This window comes from Asterias rubens, chromosome 10, assembly GCF_902459465.1.
Source record: "Asterias rubens chromosome 10, eAstRub1.3, whole genome shotgun sequence".
In the NCBI taxonomy this organism is placed as follows: domain Eukaryota; kingdom Metazoa; phylum Echinodermata; class Asteroidea; order Forcipulatida; family Asteriidae; genus Asterias; species Asterias rubens.
In genome coordinates, this window is record NC_047071.1 from 15,065,874 (window position 1) to 15,074,140 (window position 8,267).

Here is an 8,267-nt window from a genome sequence, read left to right on the forward strand (position 1 = left end):
ACTGCAGCTTCTCCAGATTGTGAACTGTCCTTTTCTATGGCTAGCCTATAAACTGTATAGGCCTAGCTATACATAATTTTACGAAGAATAGATTTAAATCATTCAAGGTTTGGAAATCGCTGGTGCCCGCCACCCTCGATTGTCGGACTGGACATTACACAAGAAGTTAAGGGATCCCGAGTCTTATGAGGGGTCCTTTCGGCGATGACTTGATACTTCAGCTTAGTGGCATAGTAAACTTTGTTCGTTTTTTATTTTTGTAACTTTTTAAAGGTAGTGTTGACTTGAAAGACATCTTACAATGCGTTATCAAAGTTCCCCGTGAGTTCAGAAAAAGTTGTCACGTTTGCGAGCCGCAAGCCCCCAAACCAAGTAACCGAGATTTTTATCACCACTTAGTTTTAAGGTCATGACCCCTATGCCAAGATATAATATTCAGTCATTACATGCTAGAGGATGGTTGTTTGTGTGGGCCAGTTGGATTTATTTACAACCTGTTTAAGCTCTGGCGACTAAAGGGGTACACAAAGAGACCCTGACACAAGACACGGATCCCATTACTGCACTAAGCTATTGAGGCACCCTGGGGCTGCTGTCTTTCAATACTCTGAAGTGGTTATGGTCTGGCCAATGGGAGTCTACGGGCCTGTGTAGTACCGTAGACCAGGGGTGAGGATTACAGAATCTTGGCCTAATGTACCCATTGAAGAAAAACAAATATGACCGTATTTGGTAACATGTGGAGAATTTTACCACCCCTCGGTTCAAATCTATCCACGCATGACGTTCAAACAAAACAATAGGCCCTACACAGTCAAATTTGTTTGGAATTCAAAATATCAGGAAATATTAGTTTTTGACTGTGTAGGGTCTAAATTGTGTTTGAATGTTATACGCGGATATAATAGCATAACAATTGGGGGGGGGGGCTTTAAACGAAGCAATTTATCAGTTTACTTGCAACTATTGCGATCTCTTCTATAAAAAGTAGGCTTTCGCATAAGGATAAACGGCGCGCTTAAAACAGAAAATAGAACACGAAGAATAAGTCAAACGAATACCCAAAGCGATTTCAATGAACAACAAACAAACAAGTCATCAAGAATTCCGGGTGCCTGAAGGTGCCTGTCTTTATTGTATGTCTCCCTTCATACATTTTTTTTACATTGACATGTTTCATTGCACATAACAATATTGAACAATATCTACAGCGTGCACTTCTTTTACCGTTTTATCACTGACGACATTCACAACTTGCATAATACGTTCAGTTGGTTGGTTTAAACAAACTTCTCATAAAATGTATTTAAACATCTGAGGAAAAATATAACTTTGTAAAAAAAGCAATTTTTTACTTTATAAGGTTAATACAAAAATATTCATAATCTTACTAGATGGCTGTATTTCTTTGCATTAAAGTTGTGTTAACATGACTCCGGAAAAGATTTGCTCAGTTCAATTTGTTTCAATATTTCGTTAGAAACAAAATGGGCAATTACAACGAAAGTGGCATCTTATTCGATGTCGACACTTTTTCCACACATGTGCTGTTTCATCTCAACAGGAGGAATGGTTTAGGAGTCCCATGGAATGACGCACTACAAAGCATCAGTATAATTCCCATTTTGTGAGTTACCGGTACTCTTGCCCATAATTGTGGTACGAACAGTCGAATAACGAGAGATCACAACAATGAATGATAAATTTAGATCAGTAAATTGGAAAAACCACATTTTCACTTGCCAACTGCACTCCCGCTAAAATATTTGTTCAGATTCAAATATTTCTTCCCTTACCTTTTAGCCTAGTATAATTGTTATTTGTACACCGCAGTTTCTATTGTGTCCTATAATTAATACTAGTATTGCTTTCCCTTAAGACAAAATACTACACACATTTTTTTTCTAAAATTAACAGCCAAAGACTATGACGTAAGCAAGTTACCTTTGATATCACATTTTTATAAATTTGCCACAAAGTCTGTAAAAAATAACTTGCATAACTCAGATATAGAAGAAAGAAACTTTAAACAAGAAACATGAAACATGAAACTGTATCAGGGAAAGACGTCTTTCTGAGATACGGTTTCGGGGGAAACGTCTTTCCGTTATACGGTATCAGGGAAACACGTCTTTCTGAGATACGGTATTAGAGAAAGGTGTCTTTCATAGATACGGTATCAGGGAAAGACGTCTTTCTGAGATACGGTTTCGGGGGAAGACGTCTTTTTGTTATACGGTATCAGGGAAAGACGTCTTTCTGAGCTACGGTATTAGAGAAAGGTGTCTTTCATAGATACGGTATCAGGGAAAGACGTCTTTCTGAAATACGGTATCAGGGAAAGACGGATTTCTGAGATACGGTATCAGGGCATGACGTCTTTCCGTTATACGGTTTCAGGGAAAGACGTCTTTCCGAGATACGGTATCAGGGAAAGTCGTCTTTCTGAGATACGGTATCGGGTAAAGACGTCTTTCCGTAATACGGTATCAGGGAAAGACGTCTTTCCGTAAAACGGTTTCAGGGAAAGACGTCTTTCTGAGATACGGTTTCAGGGAAAGACGTCTTTCCGAGATATGGTATCAGGGAAAGACGTCTTTCTGAGATACGGTATCAAGGAAAGTCGTCTTTTTGAGACACGTTTTTAGGGAAAGACGGATTTCTGAGATACAGTGTCAGGGAAAGACGTCTTTTTGAGATAATGGTATCGGTGAAAGACGTCTTTCCGTAATACGTTTTCCTGGAAAGACGTCTTTCCGTTCTACGGTATCAGGGAAAGACGTCTTTCTGAGATACGGTTTCAAGGAAAGACGGATTTCATAGATACGGTATCAGGGAAAGACGTCTTTCTGAGATACGGTATCAGGGAAAGACGTCTTTCTGAGATACGGTATCAGGGAAAGACGTCTTTCTGTTTGATACTTACTCGGAACACGTCTGAATTATCACGGTATTCCGTCTTTTCCTGATAAAATATCTCGGAAACGTGGCAACTCGGAAGGTCACTTTAAGCTTCCGTACTTATGACTGGTGCCCGACTAAATTTGTTGATAGTGAAGAAATTTTGTTAGCAGTATTTTGCTAACAAATGAAGGTGGGCCCTGTTAGTATTCACAGTAAAAGATTTTTTAATCTTGGGGGAAGGGAATCTTGAGGGATTCAAAAGTGTCCATAGACCTTTTTTAGATCGTTTTTTGAAACGTAAGTGATGCTGCAAACCTTGAATCGTGAGCCTATCGACTCGGATTGAAAGCGTACCTGTTGATATTGTAGCGTAACTTGGAACCTAAATGTGTCTTGGAATGTAAAGCGTAGCTGCGTGCTTGGAACGTAACCATATCTTTTGGAACGTAAGCATATCTTGGAACGTAAGCGTAGCTGTCTTGGAAAGTAAACATAGCTGCATATGGAATGTAAGCGTAGCTTGACTCGGGCTATGTACACCGTTTTTATATTATAGCGTAACTTGAAGGAAAGTAAGCGTATCTTGAAACCTAAGCGTATCTGAGTAGCTGCGTAGCTTGGAACAACCATTGTTATAAGGTTGGAGACTTTTTGTTAAGTTGAAACACATGAGCAACTGTAGATCTGGGCCCACTTTCATGGCTCTGCTTACCGCCGAATTCTGCACTTACGATCTCGATTCCCCGCTTACTTGCAAGCTCCGAATTTCTGCGCTAGCCTTGTAAGCATAGAATGCCTAGTATCGTGGAGTACGCATGCGTAGAAGCAAAAATTCGCCGCTAACCTGTGAAATAGGCTTGCCGTAAGCACAGAATTCCCTGCTTCCGCAAGCGCCGATTCTGTGCTTACAGAAAGCAGAGCCATGAAATTGGGTCCTGGTTGTGTGACATACAATGGGCTTACTTAAGCATAATATTAAAAGCATGAGTGTAGACTTGTACAAGTCCTTCGTAAGTATTATCACAACACCATAGGAACGTAGTCGTAACCATATCTTTTTGAACAACTCATGGGAAATTGCGGATTTTGATTGCTTAGTCGAGTCGCGCCTTCTGCTTTTCAACCCACTTGGTTTATAGTGCGACTAAAGCTACGTACTATGAAAGTGTCGCGATGAAATTCCCCTTGGTTAACTCATGGTTATAACCACTTCTGTCGCTCATGATTACAAGACTACAAAACACAAGAGATCAGTGACACAATTTCTTTCAATCCTTTCAGCACGAGTTTTACTTAATTGCACCTTCATAGACCCTAAATGCTCAACGTGAAGTGCACATGGGCACAAACCAAAAGCCCCGCTAACCTGTGAAAATGCTTGACAAAAGCAAATAATTTCGTATTTTCCAAAGCGTTGATTCTTTGCTTACGGTGAGCAGCTGCTAACGCGTAGAGTACGAATGCGCACGTGCCGAAATTCCCCACTATCTTGTTAACATGCTTGAATGACATAAGCGCAGAAGAGACCCTTCCCATGAAATATGTAAACTGCACGTAGCGCGTGCGCACTAACGTTTTGATTGGCAAAATGAGGGGAACATCGCGCTGTTTTGTACACGGTTAATGGGTGCGTGACGGAGACGCGATTGCGCATCTGCTTATAGTGCACAACTCTATGGCGTTTGCCAACCAACAGGGTCTGTACGCATGCGTGAATGTAATTAGCATATTTCATGGGAAGGGTCCATCATAGATATAGAATTAAAATAACTAGATCGGCCGCGCGTACATACACGCCATTGCCTGTGTAGAAAAAGTTTTTGTTCGCTATGGACGCGGTAAAAATTTCACGTTCGAAAGGCGACGCGCAAAAATTAACACGGGAGATAGGCCTTGACGCGCTAAATGTCACGTGCTGACGGCAAAAAGTCACGTGCTGACGGCAACGCACAGAAAATGTACACGGGAGATAGGCAATGGCGGCCCCCATGCCAGAACCCGCGTATGTACGCGCGGCCGATCTAGTTATTCTATTCTATATCTATGGGGTCCAATCCCTGCTTCCACAAGCGTCGATACGCACAGTAAACAGAGCCATGAAATTGGGGGCTCCAGTGCAGGCTGGGCTGTGTGTACTTTAAGAAAAAAAACATTCCTGGGGAATTCCCGAATTTACAAGAGCTTTTCTCACACACATGATCAGCCTTGAAAGCACAGGTTTTTATCAATGATCGTACGATCTTTGGTTTTTATTGCACCACCATACATGGACTGTACATGAATATGTACACCTACCCATGTAAAATAAAAGTTTTTATTTTATTTTAATTATGGCTCCATGAAATCACATGTTTCAACCCATAGAGCTATTCTAATAACATGATAAAAGCTTTAATAATAGGGGAACACTGGCCCGGCGAGTACGATGAATGATGCTGTCTTGCAGCCAATGGGAAAATCTTGGACAAAGTCATTGGGAAAAGAAATTCGCGACTTGCCACAATGTGCGCCCTCTATGTTCATTAATGGTCAGTTCATAAAAATTTTTGTTCGTTGATTCTGAAATTTGTCCTTTACAAAATTTGTCCTTTACAAAAAATTTGTCCTTTACACAATTTGTCTTTTACACAATTTGTCTTTAGTTTGACGCCCTCAATGTTTGTTTCGTTTTTTTTACGTTGGTGGTTTTTAGGTAAGAATTAAAAAAATATATAAAGAGTAGTTTTTTTTAAGGATAATTAATTTTGTATTTTTTATTTAAAAACATTTCGTGTAATTATTTTTCAGGGCAAACAATTTTTATAATTAACTTTTTTTTTATTTAGTGAATTTTTTTTCTTATTGATTATTTTTTTGGATAGGTTTTTTTCTTGTTAATTTAAAAACATTTCGTGTAATTATTTTTAAGGGACAAACATTTCTTTTATGATTAATGATTTTTTGTAATTTAGTGTCATTTTTTTCTAATGGATTATTTTTTTTGATAGTTTTCTTTTACTGTTAATTTAAAAACATTTCGTGTATTTATTTTTAAAGGGACAAACATGTTTTTATTATAACTTTTTTTTATATTTAGTGTAATATTTTTTTCTAGTGGATTAATAGTTTTTCATTTTATTTCAAGTTTTGACTAATTGCTCATCTTTTCCCTTTAATCTAAATTAACAATATAATGCTGTTTTTTATTTTATTTTTATTTTATTCATTTTAAACTTTTGGTGCTCTGTATTTACGATCAACACATAAATTTCGTTTGTTTATTATTGGTATTATTGGTATTATTGTTTATCTTTAATTAACTGTAATTGTTCTGTAATTTTCGTTTTTTATGTTAGTTTTAAAAAATATAGTAAGTTTTTATTTTATTTAGCTTTTGGCCCTTTTGGCCGCCCATAATCATGAGGCTACAGACCTGAGGGGATCCAAATACAAATTTTTGAAGTTTGGATAATGACAAGTCTTTCCCGAGTTTATCGCTCGGACAACAATTGCACACACAGACTGACGGATTAAAAACACACAAGGAAAGACAATTGGCAACACCATGACCCTTCAGCGTTGCCAAAATGGGCATAAAAAGTCATTGGACACTTTCGGTAAACAGTATTGTCAAGGCCCACACTTCGTGTACCACAACTTATATATAAAATAAAAAACCTGTGAAAATTAAGTCTCAATCGGTCATCGGAGTCGGGAGAAAATAACGGGAAAACCCACCCTTGTTTCCCCACGTTTCGCCGTGTCATGACGTGTTATAAATAAATCAGTAATTCTCGCTATCGAGAATTGATATTGTTTAATGTTTTCTCAAAAAGTAAAGCATTTTATGGAATAATATTTCAAGATAAGTCTTTCAGTAAACCCTGTAAATTATTTGTAAAAAGAATTCTGTACCAAAAGTTTATAATGGCTTTAAAAAAATTAAATTCAGAAAATGAAAATTAAAAGAGTATATGTTTTACTTCAGAAAACATAGACTTTGTAAAAGTTGTTTTAAAATCTGAACAGAAACTGAGTGACTCCTCTCTCTCAAAGCCACGAAGTAGGCTTAACAAAATAAAGTATTGCAAAATATACAGAAAAGCTGCATTGGTATAATAAATGCTAAAAAACATTTACAAGTTTTAAATCTAATGACCTAAACATTTTTATGATGCTAATTTTGTTACCAACTGAAACGCAGTAAGAATTTTAAAAGCAGTGGACTTTTCAGTCGATTATCCAGTACTGCCAGTTATTAGGGCCATCAAACAGTACTCAGGGACAGTACTTAAAGGCACTGGACACTATTGGTAATTACTCAAAATAATTGTAAGCATAAAAACTTGCTTGGTGCCAATTCTACCTTTTTACCAATAGTATCCTGTGCCTTTAAGTACTATCCTGCGTACTATTTGATCACCCTAATAATCGGCAGTATACTCGACTGCAAAGTACTGCACTTTAAAGGCAGTGGACATTATTGGTAATTGTCAAAGACCAGTCTTATCACTTGGTGTATCTCAACATATACATAAAATAATACACCTGTGAGAATTTGAGCTCAATCGGTCGTCGAAGTTGCGAGATAATAATGAAAGAAAAAACACCCTTGTCACATGATTTGTGTGCTTTTAGATGGTTGATTTCGAGACCTCAAATTCTAAACTTGAGGTCTCAAAATCAAATTCGTGGAAAAATGCTTCTTTCTCGAAAACTATGACACTTCAGAGGGAGCCGTTTCTCACAATGTTTTATACCATCAACCTCTCCCCATTACTCATTACCAAGTAAAGTTTTATGCTAGTAATTATTTTGAGTAATTACCAATAGTGTCCACTTCCTTTAACATTGATAGATCTTGCTATACTTTTTCCTCTTACTTTAACATTGGTACCTAGCTATTAATATATTACTCTTAAACACAAACAAAGAGATGTGCACTATACTGTGTATATACTGTCACTAAACTTTGAATAGTTTGTTTACCAAAACAAGAAAACATTGTTTACTACTACTTTTTTCCTTTTCTACTTTTTGAATCATTGGTTGGGATAATTAATAAATGTATAAAATAAGCGCTTTGGGTACCATTTGTCTTGTAAAACCTCTTTGTTATTTTGATTTGTTTCAGCTCATTCAACTGGAACTGGTGTCACAATCATGAGTTAAATTCCTTTTACATGAATCTGCATGTCAGTGGAAATATTTGATATACAAGTTTCAATTGATACTTCATAGCAAAAAGGAGGTAGGACCATTCCAAGTGTTAACTGTTTAAGCTCATTCAACTGTGCCTTGTGTTAAAATTTATGTATATGTTATACAATATATTTATTTTTTAAAACCTGACTGTTATAAGGAATATTTGGTAGAAGTAGTCA